This window comes from Poecile atricapillus, chromosome 2, assembly GCF_030490865.1.
Source record: "Poecile atricapillus isolate bPoeAtr1 chromosome 2, bPoeAtr1.hap1, whole genome shotgun sequence".
Classification (NCBI taxonomy): Eukaryota; Metazoa; Chordata; class Aves; order Passeriformes; family Paridae; genus Poecile; species Poecile atricapillus.
Window position 1 is genome coordinate 13,086,499 of NC_081250.1, and position 22,511 is coordinate 13,109,009.

The 22,511-nt window shown below is 36.4% G+C and overlaps 1 long non-coding RNA gene across 1 annotated transcript in view; it reads right to left on the minus strand.

Moving 5' to 3' along the window:
* Positions 1–3,878: 3,878 nt before the first annotated feature.
* LOC131576197 (uncharacterized) overlaps positions 3,879–22,511 on the minus strand; it is a 40,857-nt gene continuing 22,224 nt past the window's right edge. Inside the window, exon 3 of the long non-coding RNA XR_009276934.1 lies at positions 3,879–5,058. This is a non-coding gene — a long non-coding RNA (uncharacterized LOC131576197). The remainder of the gene's footprint in view (positions 5,059–22,511) is intronic.

Below are 22,511 nucleotides of genomic sequence, written 5' to 3' on the forward strand. Positions count from 1 at the left end.
AAAAAATTAAATCAATTACTTTTTCCCAAGTGGTCACTGACAAACAGCACATGTCAAAGCATTTCATCAAATGAATAAACATAAGGAAAGTATAGTTAAAAGAAGAGTTGAGGGCCAGGGCTCTGAAGTTGACATTGACTCCTGGTTGTTGCAAATACTGTCAGTGGTACAGGAGGGTAGAACTAATAAAAGAGAGTTGAAAGCTGAGTTATATTTTCTGTTTAGGCATTGGTCTCGCAGCTTCTAGACCGTGAGTTTGGATTATTTTAGTAGCTTCTTTGTGAATTTTGGACCTTCTAAGGGTTATTTTACTTATTTCTACCTCCAACACATTATTTGGCAGGCCTGACCTCAGGCTGACAGCTAAATGTGTTTGTACAATCACAAATGTGATGGCTCTTTATCTTAAATTTAACCTGTGGCCACCAGAACAGCATTGATACAGTTACACTGGCAAGGCTATGAGGTAGAGACCATAACCATTTCACACACTGAAGAGGCAGAGTGGGATATTTAGGCTGTGCTTGTTGGTGGATTGCACAAACCCCATTGACTTCAGCCAAACTTGGCGCTTATCTAGGAGGCCCCACACAAGCCTGCAACAGCACCAGAGCTAAAGTTTAAAACTTGTGGTTGACAAAGACTTTTTTTTCTTTTATATAATGGGAAAACAGACATGTCTTAAATGCAAAGTGAATGCCAGAAGAAAATCCTTTAAGACGCTATGCTGAAAATTTCAGTCAAATATACTTTGGCAAACTGGAGACACACTTTGTGCATTCTCTATGAAGTTTCCCCTGCTGAAAAAAGGTCATGCCTTCCAGCTATTTCAGAAATGAAAATACCCCACACAGGTTATATTAAAACAAGTGAAAGTGTATAAAATATATACACAGTCAAATGCAAAGAGTACAGTCAAATGTAGCATTGAGGTTGCTCAACCAACCACACAGGTCAGGAAATTCCAAAAGTTAATGGTCCATGGTCTTCTCTTGTATAACTCTACTGAAAATATTTTGCATTCCCAAAACTCACTGATATAGAAACTTATGAAGAATTTCCATTCATTTTAGTTTATTAATGTTTGATAATTCATGGTGGAGACTAGTAGAAGATTCTATCTGGACACATTAAGATAAAACTGAGTTAATTTCAGTCTGGGTGTATAATCTTTGCATGAGAAATCTGAAGACCAAGTGGTCCAAAGACAATTTAGTGCTTAACAGCTCAGGAGTTAAGTTAATTTTCTCTCTCTTACAGATTCCGAAGTGACCTTTGGGAAATCACCTAAATCTCCATGCAATATTAATTCATTTCCATATTAGTATATTTCATATAGAATAACTTCTTTTCAACTTGATCTACTTTATTTTCTTCTGCAAGAACAATGAAATAAGCCAATTTTGAAGCTGGCATCAGTAATATTTTTTATTCTAGAACATTTATTTTTAAAATATATCAAAAGGAGCATATCTTTCCCACATTGTCATAACAGAAGTAGCTCTTAAAATGCTTTATGAAAATTCAAGACATTCACTATTCATGGAAAACATCAACATGAAAGGACTGTTTCAGGGAGTCAAGACTGCCCTGAAAAGAACTGAAGCTTGACTATATGAAGGAAATTTGGACAATTATCCCATTGACTTTGCCATTGTCAGACTGTCACCTAGCACTTGTGTCGTGTTCACTGTCACTGCTACCTTGCACATTTTTCTGGCAGAAATCCACATAAGTTTCCTGAAAATATTGAAACATTTCATAGTTCCATTGTTTTCTTTTCAGAAAATAAGATATGAAGAAAGCCACTTGATTCTCTTACAGTTAGTCAAAGGTTGAGTAAGGAATGCTTCGTGGTTTTAAATTTTTCTTTAAATTTGAAATATATTTTAAATAATAACATGTATAATATGTGTTTATGTATTTGGAAAATACCTTTTATTTTTCCCTTAACCTATATTCTTATTGAAAAAAAAGCAGATCAACTCTATTTAAACAAGTCACTGTCTGAATTATTCAGAAATATTCATCAAAAATTGCAAATTTCTAGTGTTTGCTTAGAGAAATTAAGCTGAAACACACTGGCAGGACTAAAACACTATAGGCACTGTTGATTTATACCACAAATTGCCCTTGCATTTTTATTATGTTGATGTGTGTTGTTGATTAAATATTTCATATACATTGAAATATTTCTTTACCTTCTTTAGAAGGTAAAACATACATGTGGACTTCTTCTAGTAGACTTTTACTTTCCTAAAATGCAGAATATACTTGCTGTATTTAAAGATCTCCTGATACCTTTCATGTGTACTTACAGCTTCATTAAGTTGTATGAAAATATTATTAAATGGATGTATTTGCTACTGGGGGTGGTTTCACAGGTGTTTAAAAATATGCCATCTGACTGTCCCTAAAAACATGGCAAAACTTTGATATCATAATATATTATAAACTGAGATACCCCAAATACACATTAACATTCCTCCTTGGGAAATCTGTGAGATCTAGTTATAGATGCTCAGTTTTCCTTTTCTGAGTATATTTCAACTTAAGTGTAAACACAGAATTTAAAATTATGTCAAAGAAATGGAAAAAATGTCATTGAAATTTTTCAGCCTTGAAGTGTGAAGTTTTAGAGATGTTAGATTTTATATTCTGTTTGTTCTCAAAGATATAGTTTTGTCTTTAGAATTGTCAACATATGGCTAAATAAAAGTGAAAAGCATTTGCAAGGCTGTCATGTTAAAAAAAAAAAAATCTGGTTAACCTGTATTTTGCATAAAAATGGCTGCTGAAAAGCTCTGTCCCCCAGTGTATCAATAAAATAGGACTGATTTGCCTGGAAATTTCATGTATGCTCTGAAATTCAGAAAAAAAAATCAAGAATGAAAATTGGTGCTCTGGAGATCCAAGTACCCCAAGAAAACCAAAGGATGCTCCTGCATGTTACATTTTATACACTAATATCTCATTTAGCAGACAAATGTGGAAAAGTACATGTAGCCAGGAAACTTCCAAACAATACAGGGGAAAAGGGAAAGATCACACACGTTTTAAGTGAGGCCAGTATTCATAAGTGCTCAAAATTAAAAACTATACTTAAGAAAATAAATTTTTATCATTTATCACTAACTAAATAAACTTTGTAAGAGTTAAGCCCTTCCCCATCTGAGAAAAATTAGCCATAAGTATTATCATTACTAAGTTTTAGAAACATCTGTTGTAAAAAACAACTTTGCCTGAATCTTTTATTTTATATTTCTTGGTAGGAACTTGTGCCCTGGCTTTGGTAAAGATGTCCTCAGACTGTCCCCCTGAGAAGTACCAGTGCTAACAGGAGTTTGCTGTTGCTGCTTCAAGACCTCCTGGTTCCTGAGCCCACAGCTGTCCACAAGTTCTCCCTCCACAACTTGGAGTGGGCTGAGAAAAGGTTGAACTGCAAAGTCACCCAGAGTGCTGGGAGCAGGGACCAGAAGTTCAGATATCTTCTCTCCCAGGACAGTGATGGCCTGAGTGATGAGAGATGTTAGTAGTCATTGCACAGAAAACTCAGTGCAATGCAGGAATGTAGGGTCCCTGGAAATTCCTTAAAGCGGAGGGATATAATTGCTTGGGTTAAATGTAAATCACAAATGAGAAAGCTCCAAATTGCCTGGAGATTGGGAAAGTGACAAGTGCCAGGCCATTCCTGACAAATCCAGCTATCAGTGCTAGACAAAATGTTTCAGCTTCCCAGATTTTCACAGATAAAACTACAATCAAAACAGAAATGAAAGTGCATAGTTACCAAGATGACAGTTATTTAGACCCCAAAACTGACTTTCTTTGAATTAAAAATGATTTCTGAGAAATAAAAAGTCCTAACACTTGTTCAACAGCTTTAATTTTAAAAAATAACAGCAATCAAAAATTATTATATTCTTTCAGTCTGGTTTTTCATTTCATAGTTTTTGTGTTTCTTTAATTATGCAATACATAGCAGACTCTAGGATTTTCCCAAGAGGTTATAACATACCATCTCTTAGAAACAAACACTTTAATTGGGTACATAATTCTGGCTTTTACAAGGTGTTTAATCAGCTCCTAAGGCAGATAAATTCAGGTTTGTATACCACATGTCTGAGTAAAAATATGAATGTTTTAGTGAAGGGTATTTATAAAGGCCATCCTTGGCCTCAGGGGTTAACTTCCTTATGCAATATCTCCTGCTTTGAAATACCCTCTGCCAGAGCCTCTCTTGCTACCAAGCACAAGGACAGTTTCAGACCAAAAAAAAAGGCTAAATTAGCCATTGTGAGCCCCCCACTTTTACACATGCAGGATTTTTTTCTATTAAGATATTAAAGTGAAGGTAGATTATAAACTTTCATATCCCATTTTTCATAATACTAATGTCTTCATGCTGTTTCCAAACCCTTCTGCAGTTTGTGCAGTTCTGCAGTTTGTGATTCTCTCACTAAGACCTGTGCAAGTCCCCATAAAACCTATGTGTATCAATAAGCTCTGGCTGGATCCAAACCCCAGCAGGACAAAGCTTTCTTGAAGACTACAGGATTAACAAATACTACAAAAGTAAACTATAGAAAATGAAATGCACAGTGTACAGATCCAGTGAGTGCTCCAAGAGATCACTCCCAGGTGCAGAGGATGGACAGACTCAGGCCAGCTTCTCGTGATGTGACAGAAATGTTCCAGCATTCACATTTTGCACACGTTCCAGCATTCACATTATGCAAGTATTCCATAGTGAGAGTTATGTTCTCTGAAGCATGAATATAAAATAAAGAAGCTTTCAGTGGAAAATATGTATGCTTTCATCAGTATTTTTCATTTAAGTGTTCTTGCATGCTAATCAGAGCCATCATTTAGAACATAAACTCACGCTTCTCTTGGATCTCAGTTCATTAACTGCTGTGCAGAAAGGGCTGTGGATTCCAGAAGCATCAGTGCAGAAATTGCTCCACATGGGAAAAACTCTGACCTTCTGTTTGGCTTCCAGAGAAATTAAGGGAGTTTTATAACGATGGGCAACTCCAAATTTATGGGTGATGAAGTCTGAAAGAAAGGCCAATATTTAGGTTAGCAGATAACTCTCCAGACTTAGCCAGCCAGCCATCCAGCCAGCTCCACTAGAAAGCAGCTTCAAATGAAGAGCAATTGATCTTACAAACACAAAGGGAATGAACTTAGTCTAGGAGCCATCCAAAACAATACACAAATGCATTCTTGAGAGACAACAGGAATATCTGTGTGGACATAAACCACAATACACTCTGCCAGAAGTGTGACATCTCAGGATAGGGAGAGACATATGCAAGAGTCCAGACCCCATTTATGAAGTTCCAAAATGTAAAAGCCACAAATTCTTTTGTAACATCACAATTCCCTTATTTTTTGTCATGTAAGGCAATATTATCTGTGGCTAAATTGCTAAAAGTCATCTCATCTCAGTCAACATCTGTTGGATTTTCACAAAATAAAATCTTCTCAGTCCATATATTTTTCAAATATCTGGATAGGGCATATTCAATTTTCTCTAGCATATCAGTAGTGCCTAGAAGAGGGAAAACATATTTTATAGACCTTTTAGACAGGTCATGTGAGTAGAAGTATATCATGCTGCCTTCTAAATTCTGTGAAGAGGATTAAGGAAAAAGGAGATTCCCCAGAAATGCCCAGAGACACAAGAAAATCTGGCAGCCTTACTCACAGGCTATCCATGGAGTAAAGGACTACTTAACACAAGAACAGTTTGTAAGTTCCAGATTTACAAAGATGATTAAAAATTGGGTCCTTTTAGTTGCCTTTTCTAAAGTATGAAACAATAAATAGTAGAAGAAAATATTTCAAGAGCATTTCTGTTTGTTTTTTTCACATTATTAATTAACATCAGATGTTAATTCTCTAAATTTTGTTTTTTAAGACTGTGAAGTCCTAGGCTCATATGAGCCATGACTTCTGGCTAAGCTTGATTAACTTCCCAATTTTGAATGTTCATTCTTGCTGTCATATTGAAATCCAATTTTCAAGGGGATGCCAAGTCCTTGATGAAAACAGTCTTTTATTATATCCTAACCAATGGATTAGAATTAGATTGGGCTCATATGGGAATAATCAATCACAGATTATATTTAGGCCATTGAGTACATTTAATATGCACTTACATTTACAATGTATAAAAAGATATATACTTTTAAAAGCATTGTTTTGACACGACTGAAGAAAATACAGATTTAAAGTATTCTAGGTCATTTGGACACATCTTTCTTCCATTAATTTTAATGGAAGAGATGGACCAGGTTCATGTTTGGCTTGCAGTGATATAATTTCACAGAAGTCAGTTGGACAATATTGATTTACTTTTGCTAAGAATAAGAGTGTAGATCTCCCAAAAGAGAATCAGTTTGTGAAACAAAATGATACTGTGCCAGAAAAATTCAAAAGTATTCTCATTTTGCAAAGATATATTGATTCAAACTCCTGAGCTCCATCCTTTACTTCAATTATTACATTCTTACTGATTTTGACATGTATGAACACAAAATACTTAAGTCCCTTTAAATGGTAAAAAAGTTCCATAAATTAGGGCTCCTAGATAAGCAATTTGCTAGTTAACCTCTTAAAAGATTTCTGAGAATATTGGTGTCCTCAGAAAATACTACTGGACATACTCAGAAATGTGTTCATTTTGGTAATATTTTGTTTCAGAAAAATATCCAATCAAATACAGTTCAGTTATATCAAACCATGCTAACACTATAAGACTGCTAAATGACTTTTTATTTAACTTCTATTTAACACATTATAAAATACTCTATAGCATAAAATAATAACAGAAAATTAAGACAAAAAATATCTTGATTAACTAATATATTTTTATGCATTTTTCCATACATAAACTGTACAGCAGCATAAGGTATTTCTTAAGATACATAGTTGTTAACATGGTTAGTTGGAATTGATTTAAAATTATTTCACCATTAAAGGTTTAGATTTACTAACTACCTAGATAATGCATTTTACTGTACTACACAAATATAATACAAAAGTATTAATTAATGTATGTATAATTTTATGAGATGATGCAAGCTATTGACAAGTCTGTGTTCTACTTATTTTCTGTAAATGTCTTCAGAGAAGACGATTTTAACTGCAAGCAAACCTATGGTGAATCCAATCTAAATGGTAATATAATAATCCAGTTTTGTCACCTTATTTCTTTTTTTTATCCTTAAATAACATGTTTTTAAAAAATGTCTATTAAAAACTTTAAAAAGAAGAAAGAAAAAAAAATGAGACTATCTTGTCAGGAGAGTTTCTCAAATTATGTGATTCTCCAAGAGTGAATTACAGGGATACAAGCCAATAAAATTTTTATAGCTCCTTCTTCACCATATCAGAAACTTGATGAGAAGGTTTCTGAGTAAAGTACTCTCTGTTAGATCTGGGTTGTGGGAGTTGCTGAAAAAATCCTTTCATGATATCATGTAGGCACAGTTCAGTAAGAAGAACCACAAATACCTGTAAATTAGAAATATAGTACAACTTAAAACCAAAAAGAAAACTCCATTTCTCTGGAAAACCAACCATCAGTTCCTCATTACCACTCTGTGCTCTCTGATTCTTGGCTTTGTCTTTCAGACTCCCACCAATCAGGACTATTTCAAGTCCAATACTGGCTTTTATCTTCACTGAGGGACAGTAGTCTTTCCAGTGGAAGTTATTTTGAGCACCACTGAGTGCAGCTTTACCAGACCTTCAAACAGCTCCATTTTCTGCTTTTACACTTGTGAACTGGCTGTTGGATTAACATATAAAATATCCCTGGTCATATTATAAGTCCATGATACTAATGTACAAGTATGTTAATAGATTAAGGATGTGTTATAGCTGTTTTTTTAACCTGATGCCAGATTAAATTACTAATCTGGAATGCCTCAGATATTTTTCCTGACTATGAAGATTAACTCAGAAAAACACGCCAAATATTTCAGTGTCTTCTTACAGTGACATTATGGTGGTTCATTTTGAGTGCTAATGGGAGGATGAGGTTGCTGTTTTCAAAAAAAAAATTGCACGACAATCCAGAATTATAGAACAAACAATTTCAAAAATAAATTTAAAAGGCCATCTGGTCTAATTCCTGTTGAAAATAGGGCCCAATGTAAATGCCTTGTACAGAACTGAGTCCTATTGAACAGCTTGCTATTCCTATTTAGCTACAGACAATTATTACAATATTATATAGGCCCTGAACATTGATGATCTAGTAGACAATTCACCTGTTCAGAAAGGATTCTTGTGATCATGATGTGTTCAGCATCACGAAAAGGACTTAAGAATAACTGAAGTGGTTGCCACCATGCCCTACATTTCAGTTTTAATAAATGGTCACTCTTACTTATTTGATGTTTTGTGGACTGTTAAAATCTACAGACTGAGTAGATCTGAGTGCAGATGTGTTACAGGTTCCAAAAATGTTTAATGTGTGGAACTGTTGGGGTTTTTTATCAATTTTTGTTGCTGTGCTTCCAGAAGGAGTGGAGGGATAATATTTCTGGAATATTGAGTCTGATTATATTGAGTAAAGGTTCATTTTTTTACCAAATAAAAGTATAAATATAAAGCTGTGTGTAGGCTAATCTGGAAACAAGAACTATTATTTAATTGGTTTGTACTGATAGCGCAGTACTTTTTAAATTTAAATAAAACATCACAGCACAGTTGTGACATTTCATCTCTTTAGTGAAGTGGAAAATATCACATGCTTTAACAAACAGACTTTTTATTTACAAATCTATGCAAGTAAGAATTTTCAGACAGTAAGATATTCTGCCTCCTAATAACAAGATGAAAAGATTTTTAATTTGTAAAATAGGAGGGGAAAGTGAAAAACAATACAAAACAAAACCAAAACTGGAGGGTGCCTCAAAAAGAATTGTTCAGTTTATAGCTGAAATCCTTTTATTTTCCCTTCCCTCCTACACCAGAGCTGTATGTTCTGGTCCTATGCAGACTCCTGCAATGGCCAGAGCAATGTACTTCTCTCCTTCAGACCTCTCTTTTCCTCTGCATTTTAAAGAAGACCCCTCTGGAAAAAAGGACACTGAGAAGTGATGAATTTGGTATGGAAAAGATATGACAGAGCAAAGTTGCAATATTAGGATACTGCTAGAACACTCATTAATGTCATCTCATTGTAACTGTTAAAGATATTCCATATGCACCCAGCCTTGCAACCATTTCCTGGACTATTTGCTTTTAGCACCTTGCTCATTTCCCTGTGTACCTCCAGCACTCCCACTTTTTATCTCATCAGCCATGAACTCCTCACCTTTTGCTTCAGCAGCACACTCCTGCTAGCTCACAAGGACTAGCAAAATGTTGCCTACATCTTAATTTCACACACATTTTCATATTTCAAGTCCCTGACAGTGTCTAGGCAGCCAGTGGCCTGAGATCACAGCCACACATGCATCTCTGCATTGTCTTGCAGTTTCCTTGTGCTTCCTCTGGTTGGAATGGACCCAGCAGTTAAGTCTTTCTCATCCTTAGAAGTTGTGAGTTGTATAATGAAGGATTTTCTTCCTTCTGAGTTTTTTCAGACCAGGTAGTTCAGCTTGGTGAGTGAACATTTCTAGTGCAAGTGTAACATAGAGTCAAGGGGTAACAGAAAAATATTTGCTCACAAGAAGATATCAAAAGTAAGACATTTTTATACCCTCTTTGATGAAAATAATGAAAAGTTTTTAAGACAATATGACTTAGTTTCAATAGTTGTTAACAATTTAAACATTGATAGGTCTTTTAAATGATAACTTGCACTGAATCAAAAATTACTGCTTTTTATCAACACTGTGATAAAGCTAGACAATTTATAGGGTTGTCTAGCTTTTAATGAATTTATGAATTGAAATGCTCAAAAAAATGAATAATATTTGCAGAAGTATTGTCTACAAAACCTTCAGTAAAGCATTATGTCATGTATGGGAATGTGTAGTATACTCTGGTACTCAGTGATTGATTGCTTCCCATTTGAATGACACTTGCTGAATTCTGAGGGACTTCCATTTGACATATAACATTTCTTTTCTAGTCCTTAAATACATGCACATTCACACACAAAAACACATCGAACAAGACAGATGTATTAACATTTGTTAGCAGGTCAAACTAAAACATTTTCAAGGACACAGTGTTCTCTTTGACCTGCTAACACTTAAGCAAGCTGCAACAGCCCTATATAATTCAGATTGTAATATGCTTTACTTAACCTTTGTTAACTAACACATGAAGGAACAGCTTTTCCTTTTAGTAGGACAAAGCATGGTATTTCAAAAGGGCTTATGTGAGTTGAAAGTATGGCTCTGTACACAGTTAAATCCTACATTTGACTGCTGAACCTATTCTTTCCCCTTCCTATCCAAATCCACATGGAAACAGAATAGGGGGAAAAAATGTAGAACTGAAAATACTTTGAATTGTTTTCCATACCAAAAATCAAAAAATACATACATTATTTTCCATTTGTACATGATGTTCTCTTGTAGACAACATTAAACATCTAAAGGTACTTGTCAGGAACAAGCCAAGGAAATGAAGGATTAGGTTCATGAATATGCTGCAAAATAAGATGCACTGGTTTATCCTCCAACTTAGTCTCTGGTACACATAGTATAATCTCCAAATTACAGTTCTTGCTTTTACTTTTGGGATTTGAGATAAGACTTTTTGACAGTCCTCACCAGAGCATTCCCCACAAGGGTGCTGTAAACTACTCCAGGCTACTTCTCAGAGTAGAGACCCCGGTAAACATCCTCATCCCTGCTGGGGTTTCTGAAGTGCTGAGTTACTGGAGGGTAACTCCTCTGTTGATTCTTTTCAGGGATCATTTAAGCACACTACAAACTTTTTAGCAGCTTCTGTTTCAGGGATTGGAGGAGCTCTATCCCACAAGATCAATGTCATCTCTTTGGAGAAAAATTCTTCATTCAGACCCATGCTTTGCCTAACTCAGATCTCCCATCTAGATTCAGCAGCCCAGCCACCACATTTTTAACTTCTTCTATGCCTTTTGAGTCTCCTAAGCCTGTTCACTGTGGTCTGTGATTACACTTGACCTTTGTATAGGAAACACAGAGTAAGGGAACAAAAGGGTCCTGCCAGACACAGGCTGTCCTTAACAAAAATATTCTGTCTCAGTAAACAGGCTGACTCCCTGCAAGTGGAGAGTATTGTTACGGTGAGTCTAGTAAATCTTGGGGAACATCAGAGATAAAAAGCTGTTACCTCTGGGCCCTGGTTCCCCTTGACTGTAGGGTTATCTGTTCTTCCATGTTCTTCCAATGTTCTTCCCTGTCCTCACTGCAGTCACCCATTATATAGAGTGAAAATGTGACTCTTAATTCAATTCCACAGTCTATCAGTTTTCCAAAACCCTTCTTTCTGACACATGAAGGTAAATGTTTCCCCCCTTGCGCTGTATCCAAATGCCTTTGTGTAGAAAAATTGTCTCCTAGGGTATCATTTTGAAAGGTAAAATGAAGATTGGAGAGTTCAAGTGATCTCACTTGAATATCTAATGCTATTAATCAACTTCAATAAATTTGCAAGAAGCAAAATCCCAGATTTCTTTTTAATTTTGAACACAGTTAATTGCAGAATTGCCATTCCTGAATAACTCAGGGTACTGGGCAAGAGGAATGTTGAAGATTTAGCTGTCTAGGATCATATCTTGGATCTTCAGATCTAGTCTTGGACCATTCTGGCACCTCATACAGGTTTGCTGATTGGGACAATGATTTTAGAGGTAACTGGCAATACAACCTAGGCTAATGTAAAAGTAATCCAGCTTTGTAGGCAAATTTAATTTTCCACTGTCAGTACAATGGATTCTGCCAGGGAGGACCTCAGAGAAGCAGTGAGATTTCTGCTGGAAGCCTCTGAATAAGTGGGATTTTAGGAGGTAGATGAGAACAAATTTCTAGGAGGAGATCCTGCAGTTTATAGGGTCTCAGGAAGCTGCAGCCATGGCCTTTCTCTTTTCCCACTTCTCATTGCTTCACTATCATTTTCTGTCTATATACAGTAAAACCACTGAAAAGATAATACAAAATCATTCCAATGCGGATCAGAATTGTGCAATAATATGAAAAACCACCATCTTCTGTTTATTTTCCTTTCTTTTCCACCATTAATCCCCAGGAGATACACAGAACAATCTGACTTTGTGATGCAACCTGTCACTGGCTTGAAAGCAAGCAAAGAAAAGAAAGAGATGGAGGAAGAATTGCAAAAAAATGAAAGAGTTCTAGGAAGAATTGCAAAAAAATGAAAGAGTTCTCAAGACCCCCCCTTGGAGGCCCTGGAAGATGTTAACATAAGGTCTCTTAGTGGCTAGGAGCAGTTCTGGAGGCACAAAAGAAAAAAAAAAATTTAGAATAACAAAAGCTGAGAGAGCTTCTATATCTCAGCATGTCCCCATTTTTAAAAGCATTAGTATGACAGGACTACTAAGTAAAGGCCTTCAGTTTTCTTATTTAAATAAATGAACTACAAAACACATCAATACCAAAGGGATACCTGCTATATTGCCCAAAAGCAACATTTTTTCTAAAGCAAATAGAATTTTTGCTAAAGCATTGGGGAATACATGTTCTTGTTCTATGTGTGAAAATCCAGGTTCATGACGGGCTTCAAACACTCTCCAACGCAGCTATTGTTTCCTTCCTCACAGTGTTCAGAACAATGGTGAGTGCATGCAAGGAGAAGATTTCAATACCTGAAATACAGCCTGTGCTCACAGAGTACACAGTTTCCTTAGGGTCTGCTACCTTTCCTTCCTAGCTCCCTGGACTTACTAAGGAAATAATTTAAAAAAACTAAGCTGAACAAGGAAAACTGCCAGATGAAGAGAGACCATCTAAAAATACAACTGCAGAATAGTCTTTACAGGTCAAGACAGATCTCTGATATTCAGCCAGAATTTCCTGCCTTGGCTTTCAGCCATTCTTCAATATACATGATGACTTATCAAATAATGTTAAATAAATTGCTCAATTTCTTGGTTAGAGCTCCTTATATGTGACATGGAGAGAGTACCAACACCTATTATTGTCTGTTTCTATGTGTTCCTGGTATTCTGTGTTGCCACATCTCTAAATATTTAGTCATCACTGTACCAAACAGTTTATATTCTAAATTTATGTAGGGATTTTCTTTGATTTTGTCAGGAATTACCATGCATGAAGAAAAATACAATTCATTTAAAAAATCTTGCAGGCAAATATAACATTTGTCTCAATAAAAAGCAACAACTTGCTCTTTTGTTGAAGTGTTGCCATAGCTATTTGCTATTCCCAGTTTTAAGTACAAATTATAATGCTATTGTGAACTTATGAAATATCACATTAATGTTTTCAGCCCAAATAAAAGCACATGCTTAAAGAAATACTGTGTACATTAATACTCATAAGATTATTCGTTTTTCTGGCTCTTTAGTTCACTGGTTCTTTGGTGTCACTCTATGTTAATAAGTATTCAGCATCTGAAACTTTTTTAAAGTATTATGTTATCCCTTATTGCCTCTATGCCACCTTCTCCATGGCTAAAAACACAGTAATCACTACACACTAGTGAGAAATTCACATTACAGCTGTACAGCCCACCCAAATACCTTAAATATCAGCTCTGTCACCACAATACGTTTGAATGGGAACACGAAGGACGTGGCAGAGTTTATTTCCAATATTCCCACCTTCCACCTTTCCAAATACATGAATAAGCATTTCTGCTTTTAAGAGGTGTGCTGTGAACCATGGCTTTAATTCCTCAGCAAACCTACCCCAGCCAGGACAGACAGGCTGAGCTCAAGCACTCCAATGCTATTAATAGTCCAATCCAAAGCTTCAGTCCCAGCTTTGCTGCTTCTCCTCTCTGAGCAGGGAAGGAGCCAAAGTGGTGATGTGTACATTTCTTATACAACTTCAGGCATCATGGGTTTGGCACCAACAGCTACAACTCCATTCTGAACCTAACACTCTTCAGTAGGAGTTGAAGCAGCACATGTCAATAACATGAGAAGATAAACAATGTTTTCCTATTAGACTATTGCACAATTTTAATTACAATGTGTCAGTTTTAATCAAGTGCTTCACTCTGATATTGCTTAAGGAAAAAAAATAGGATTATCATTTTCTCCTCAAATCTGTCATCAAGAGCACCAACTGCTATCTTAAAAACTTTGGTTCAAACCACAAGTTTTGCCAATCTCAAAGGCTGTCATCTCTGAGGTACATTGAACTAATTAGTAATTTAGCAGGAGTAGAGGGAAAGAAGTTCACTTCAGGCACTTTGGTAGACAGACAAAGAACAAAGTTCCTTTATCTGTATTAATACTTTAAAAAATGGAATTAATGTCCTGCAGCAAAAACAGTACCTGGAATGATTTTATGGAGTAAGTGCTTAATCTGAAAATATTCACACACTAAAAATATTTAATGAAACTAATTAGGAATAAAATTGCTTTTCTTTCAACAGAAGGAAAACAATACCAATAAATAAATTATCTTAATGTATGTATTATAACAAAGCCAGGATCACTGGGATCCCAAACAAAGGCTAAAGCATGGCAGTGTCTGCCTCCCACCAATCAAATGGTGATTCACACTGGAATGGCCCAATCTGTGTCCATCCCCACCCCAACTGCAGACAGCCACAGGATTTTCCCTAAGCTTTATTTCACTATTCTGTTTTCCTTGTTGCTGTCTTACTGATGAGAGTTCTGCCTATTTTCCTTGGGAAACTGGATGATCCCACCATCAGAATATTTTGTTTTCAAATGCACAGCACAGGTCCGTCCCATTTCCAAAGCCAGGTTGGACAACCCTTTGTGTGGTTAAACAGAATCAATTATTTCAGATATATTAAAGAGAAAAGAACAAAATCCTCTTTTATATGTACACCCACTTCCCAAGTCAGCCCATGGCTAGTAGCCCTGACGTGTGACAATCTGTGCCCCCTTAGTCAAAGTTGTATCAAGCTAAGCATCTGTACTCCGTCCCAGCACTGTACAACAGTCTCTGCTCTTTACCAGCGGGCTCCTAATCCACCTATTTTAAATGCCTTGGCTCCAATAGCCCAGTTGCATTGGAAGCTGGGTATTTCCTATTGCAATAATTGTGCACAATTTTTAGAAAAATATTTTTACACACAAGAATAAATTAAATATCAAAAATCCGTATCCAGCTATTATTTCCTATAATGTGCTACACCTAATGCATAAAGTCGAAGGAATAAACACAGAAAGCTTTTTCATATGTGATTAAAAAGAAAAGTATCCCAAGAGTGATTAAATGTGCTCTATTGACCTCTATTTTTTACTTTTAACCTTTCAAACAAGCAGTTTGCATGATGAGAGCTTTCAAATCTGTGAAATCCTAGTGAATTAGGAAATTATGCGGCCAACTGATATAAACTGTCTGGGTTTTGGGACTCTGAGATAGTTGGTTTAAAACCATTTCCTTGAATCACAATTCAAGATACTTTTTCATAGAATGAAGTAATAAGTATTCCTTCTGTGGTGATAATGAACAAGTTGGTATTACAGGTGAACCTTTGCATTACTTAATCTTTTCTTCTTTTAGCTATCAAAACCAAATATAAAACCACTGCACAATTCCCCTAATCATAAGCTACAGCTCACTTGCTATTTTTAAGGGGCTTTTGGTGCCATAACCCTGTTGTTTTCTCTTATAGGACCAAAAATTTTAATGGTTAATTGTTTACAAGTGCAGTGAAAGGATTTCATTGCTTTTTTAATGTCTATTTACATGAGATTAATCTCATTTATGTGGGAAGCAAACTGATGTGATGTCCTTACCTGATGGATGGTAAAAAATAGTAGAATGTTTTTTTTGCTCCCCAGATAACTTTTTACCACATAGTAAGAGCACAAGGCATTCTAGCCCTAATTGCTTGAAGCATAATTAGAGCAAAATATGAAATGAAGGAAAGAAAAATGATGTGTTCAGTATCAAACCTTTCCACACTTGCTGGAGCTGGGCACTCCTCAGAGTCACAGATCCTTGTGACACCTGTAACCCTGCTGCGGGGGATAATGACCAAATAAAGAGGAAGGTTCAAATAAGGTTTGCAAATGTATCTAAATTCCTAAACGTGTTTTGTAAAACTTTTGTGTCAACTTGTCTAAACTGACACAGACACTTTTCAGAAGAAGAGGGGGTCCTCTAAGAAAAAACTCCCAGAAAAGTGGTTTAATTATTTCAGCCTTCTTCCTTAGCAGGAGCTATAAGGCAATAGAATAATTACATAATAACAGTTCTTAAAAGCTCATCATTTAGACCATGCAAAGTGAACTGAAGAGTTGTAAACTGACATTTGGAAAGGTGACCTGAATAGAAAGCAGATATTTTTTTCAGTCACTTATTCTCCAAGCTGCAAAATTTGAATTCTAAACTGCAGTTAAATGTAACCACTGGCAATTATTATTTTTTAAATACCTTAAAAAAGGATGAATAAATGAATTTTTCGCTGGCTGAGGATACTAATAGTAGAATGGTATGGTATAATTTAAAAACACTCTGAAACAAGCAAAGTCTCATCCTATTTCAGTTTCTTAATTTTACTTGTAAATTTTCACCAACATGCCATAAGTAAACTGCTTGCAGCATACTTTAATCATTTGGCAGACACAGTCAAATAAGTGATATTTCTGGGTAGGCCATTTGCCTTGGATTTGAATCCAAATGACAGAATTATTTGGATATAGCACAATTAAGTCTGTCCAGTTATGATGGCCATTTAATGAGCTTCAGCAAGGCAGAAGGGAGTTGGCTATACCTGTCTAACCAGGGTTTTAATATGCCATAAAGCTAACATAATAAATAATTTAAATGTTGAAACATTACAAAGCTAAGACTTTTCCAGTGACTGTGTAACGTGAATTTTCACACATGGAGACAGCCATTAGGAATCCAACCAAAAACAATGTGAAAAAAAGTAGATCACAACATTTGACTGCTAAATATTACAAATGCGCTGTCTCTCTTCATAGGAACACGTTATGGTTTGAGATAGTTGTAACTTTCACTTGACAGGGATTTTGTGGCTCTGCCTGTAGGTCTGCTCTCAGGTGTCATGTTGCTAGAAGGCACAGTCCTGGGGAAGAGTGAGTGGATGAATGAAGGAAGACAGGCAGCATCTCACAGAGTGGTATCAGAAATCAGACGCTGCCCTATTTTAAACAGAAAACCTAAATGATTTCTAACAGGCACTAAATTAACCCAGCAGGGATTTCTGACTGTTTCAGGAAGAAAACTACTTTATTCATAAGAATAATTGGATATTCGAGAGATCGTCATGTTTTGTGCCATGAGTTGTAAATGTTGGCTCATCCACAAAGGATTATCATGGGGTCTGTGCCTCTTTACCAAGGCAATTATACAGTTGGTTAAGTTCAGCAATGCCCTGAAACCTAGCTTTAGGACAGAGTCAAGGTCCTAAACCAACAGGAGTTGGCCTTTTCTGTGACAAGCAGGAATGAAGTTGGCAGCATTGCCCTAGGAGCCTCCTCTGTCGCTTATTACATGAGCCAGCTAAAAGGAAATGGAAATTATACTGGGAATGGAGAAATGCATGGAGGTGAGGGGGATAAGAGGACTGTCCACCTTTAAGAAAGAAATGTGAAAATTACCCTTAGTTATGGTCCTTTAGGAACAAAAGGAGGATATACTTTTTACATCTGCTAAATTTTCCAAGTCCTCTCTTTTTTTTGGTGACAAAAATACATAATTCCAAGACAAAACATTTTTTCACCACCATAAGAAGTTCACAAGTTAGGAGGTAATTGCATTAGCACGCTGAGAAAAGAGAAGAGAATGCAAGAAATCCTGATTGGCGTTTCTCTGTTTAAAAGGAATTATTTTCCAATACCTGAGCATGCCCAGAGGAGCTAGTCTCTGAGCAGCTGTGAAACAGAACCTTTTTACTTCAGGGTTAGTGCAGGGAGCTCATTAGCACAGCCTCAACCCTCAGCTAAACAGCCTTGTTTGCATATTGAAGCAATAGAATGTGAAGGTGTTAAAAAGGAAGAATTGCAGCCGCTACTCCTGACTGACATGTCTATCTGGGCTCTTGTGTTTACAAGAGAATAACGAAGCTGCCCCAAAGCCCCTACTGGGCCTGATTATTATGCAGAGGCTTCTTAGATTATGTATAATTGATATCCATTTTCCCTCCAGCTAACCAATGGCAGCTCTCAGGAGTAATGCTCACTCTCCTGCATCTTACCAAGCAAGCAAACACTGGAAATTGCTATCTTTTGCTAGGCTTAATAATTTTTAAAGACCAAAAATTGACATTTACATTTTTCAGAAGCACAGATTACTGCACTCTTGGTGGGGTTCTCCTCCTAATAGCAATCAAACACTGGAGAAACTGTATTTAAGGGTGATGATGGTCTGGGGCTATGTTTGCGTATCATTTCTCTATATTTATGTACACATAATTTTAATGGACCGTGTATATAACGTGTGAATGCCCCAGTTTTTCTATATAATAACAATATGGCAACAAAAAGCAAGGGCAAGTTCTGAAAGCTTGCTTTCTGCTGTTTTTTTGTGAAAGGTTTGCAAGGTGAGTTATGCAGGCAAGGACATTCCTTCAATTACATTTACTTGTCCCCTTTCTCTACTTACAATAGTCATCTTCATCCTTACAATTTTGGCCAAATGTTCAATTCCTAAAATTGACTCAGGCATGAAATTAAGTAGTGCAGTGCTCATTTTTTATTGCTTAGATATTTCTCTCCTCTTCTAAGAGAAAATCCCATTGAAGTTCTTCCTCAAAAATGAGATATTACATTTAGCCTTTCAATTACAAAGAAGTTATGAGACATGAGAAAGGGGAGGTTTTTATTTCATTGACCAGTTATTTGGGGTTGGGTTTGGTTTTTTTTTTCCTGCTTCAGAGCTTTTGAAAATATGTTTGTGTGGGAGGATTGAGCACAATAATTTTTAAAGTTTTTCCAGTAAAGAGTTGATCTTGAAAATGAAATGCTAATAGCTTGAGATAAACACGCAAAGTCTGTATAACACTCTCAATGTGCTGCACTTCAATCCTGACCTTCAGCCTTTTTGCTGGGTTGGTCCCAGATATCTCTTCAGCACAAGCTGCCAGTTGCATAGAGAATTTTTATCCATACAAATAGTTTCCAGAATAAGGATGTGTCCAGTCCAATCATTTTCATGTCACCTTTCTCTCTAGAGGTGAAGACCTAGCTCACTAATCCTTTCTGCTACCTAACCTTGGCAGAATTTTAATTTTAATCTGCTCTCTGAGGAGATGCACAAGAAAATGCAAGGAATATTAATACATGGGCTGAACTAGGTTGACTGTACAAAGGGGAAGTTTCTTTCAGTCACTTGGATATATACCTATTAAAAAGCATTGCCATTATGAGTGCTCTAAACCCTCGCTCCACACAGAGCAAGGCAAACCAGCAGAAAGGAAGATCGTGAATTAGTTTAATCACTTATACCTTCAGATTTCCTACCAAAAATCTTTTTCCATGCACTGAATATCTGAGCAAAACTAGATAATAATAAGCAAGGAGCATACAACCTTCACATAGCTGATTTTTGTTCCAGTAATTTTTCAGAAACCAGAGAGCAGTCAAAAAAACTGAACAGCTTGCAGCTGCCCTTACCTTAGCATACCTGCCTTTATGTTATAGAAACATAAATAGACAGAAACCAACTGTAGCAAAAAAAAATCTGCTTAAAGAAAAGACAGGAACAGTCCCAACAGGCAATCATTCATATAATGATCTCCTGACCTGTATTTAACAAAAACTGCACACTACTTCTAAGAAAGAGTGAAGTCAAATAGTCATTTCAGAGTTGTACCTTTGGCCAATGGACTACAGGACTGCAGTCTGCACTGTCTCACAAGGATTTCAGGCCACAAAATTACATTTTAAGCAGTGTTAGTCCTGCATAGACCATGTAAAACTGTTAAGAGATAGAATAGGTCTCATTTATAATGTAAGCTTCTGCTTTTACATAAGCCTCTGCAAAGTGGTTGCTTCAGTTCTAGAGAGCTTCCTGGTCACATACATCTGTCTCTCCACCTCCTTTCAGGTGCTAACTTTCATTAAAAGAAGCTTTAATTAAATATTAATTTATTACTGATTTATTACATATTGCTTTTCCATGCTCAGAAGTGCTGAGCTTGCCATACAGATAGTATTTGATCTCTGGGAGGAAAGCAAGAAGGTTGTGTGTCCATGGATGGGAGAGGCATGATCTGTGTTCAGATGCAGACCACATTATGAAAGACTTAGGTCACATCCAACACTTATAAATCTCAGGAGTGGCTCTGTGATTATTTTGTTCACACTCTCAGTGTCATCTTGAGATGCTCCTCAAAATAATTGGTAGTATTCTGCCATCACTTCTCCTTGGTGAAAAAGGTCAGCAGAAAGACAGTCTCACCTTTTCTTCTGCCTTTTCCTTAAAAACACTGAAGCACAAGCCTTCTTCTCCACCAGTGTCCAAAAGTGGATACGATGCTTTCCTTTTCTTCAGAAATATGGAACCACCTCAGTGCTCTGGGTCTGGGGTCCTTCTGCAGGACTCTCACATGAAGAGCAAGCACATTTGGCATGATTTGCTATGTACCTGTAGAAACTATCAGTAGAGAAAGGAGCTGGCTTTAATAACACAAAATGTGAACTATTACAGTGATGTAACTTTTTTCCTTCTATCTTTGGTGCTATAAGTCTAAAATAAGGACACAAAGCCGTCCTTCTGAAGAGTAGACTCTGTTTCTCAGTATTCTGCCCCTGAGAAGAAATATAACAAGAAATGGATGTTTTTCTTTTATAATGGAGAATACTTTCCAAAGTCCATTTGCCATCATCACAGGCAGAATATTTGTTCTGACTGTCTGAAAAAGTTCATAATCAGTAAATATGCCAGGTGATGTACAGACTAGAGTTTTGGTCCAATTCTCTATATGATCAATCAGCACCAATTAAGAAATATTCAATGTTTGGTCCATGAAAGTGTTTAAGTATTAACTTACATATTAAGACTTAAGTTTAAAAGGTTGACTGAAAACCTCATAAGAGGTTCTTTACATTTGATTTTAGATTACACCAGATTTTTCTCATCCCAGGTTGGTAATCTCCCAGGTCCAGGAGAAACACAGCCATACATGAAAATCTACATTTTCAATCAGGCACCACATCTTTTCTATTCTCTGCTTACAATTTGTTTGGTAGCAACAGAGGTCTTTTGAGTCACAGCTTCTGTGCCACCCTGATGGCACATGGCCCACAGATGAAGCCATAGCATGAGAACAACTGCAGGACATGGTTATAGTAAAGAATAGGCCCAGGTACCTCTAATCCAGAATAAATTTTAGCTTGCCATTCAGCATACTCTCCATTCATTACTATTCAGTGGAAGTGCCATACACACAGACAATAAAAACTTTACCCTTGGTACTAGAATTCTCACCTGCAAGAAGGCAAACAGTCTAAAGTGAAGAAAAAAATAACTGCTGGAATGAATATTTAATGACTTCTTCAAGAGGTTATCACAGGAAGGGAGGACAACAAAGTTTGCCCTTCAAAGGCTGCTCTTGTATAAGGTCAGTGAAATTTGTTTTACAGCTCTACTGAAATAAAACATAAATTCCCACTTAATTAAATTGGTCCTTTCTTTGTTGCTGCTCTCAGACACACTGTGAAACACCTGAAACTTTATGTGTCCTAAAGAAACCGGCTATATTTTTATGTAAGTACAGAAATTATTATAATCTCTTTTGTAGTCAAATCTCTTATTGTTCCATATTGTTTTCTACTTCAACAAAGGAATTTAACACAATCCATTTGCACAAGCCAGTGTCCAGAAGCTACCTCAACTTTTCATTTCCTTTATACCTTGCTGGGCTACAGCTATTATATGTTATCTGAATCTCACTGACCTTAGTGCCTCACAAAATGTTATTGCCTCAGAATTCACATAATTTTGTGTACAGGAATCACACAGACAGTATGACAAATTAAAGCAATGCTTTTTGAAGAAACATTAAAAGTACCATTGTGTAAGAAAATCACCTCTCCCAACTCAATCAGCTAAAGTTTCAAATTGTAAGAATCTGTTTATGTCCAGAAAAACATAGGTCCTAAAGTTTTCAGGACACTATAAAGAACAGTCACTTATTTATTTTCAAGACTCTTAGTCTTTCTATCTTTCATGTTTATCACTGCATTTCTCTTAATTTCCTGCCAGACCAGCTACATGGATAGAATACCACAGAGACAAAAGAAAACTTCCACAGTCAAGTGCTGCTTGCTTGGGCTGCTTTGTTCCTCAGAAGTCCTTTTTCAGGCAGCACCTCATTGCTGCAACAAATTAATCACCAAAGCCCAGGTCTGGTAATGAAGTGCTATGGACTTGAAAAAGTTTGGAAGGCATTAC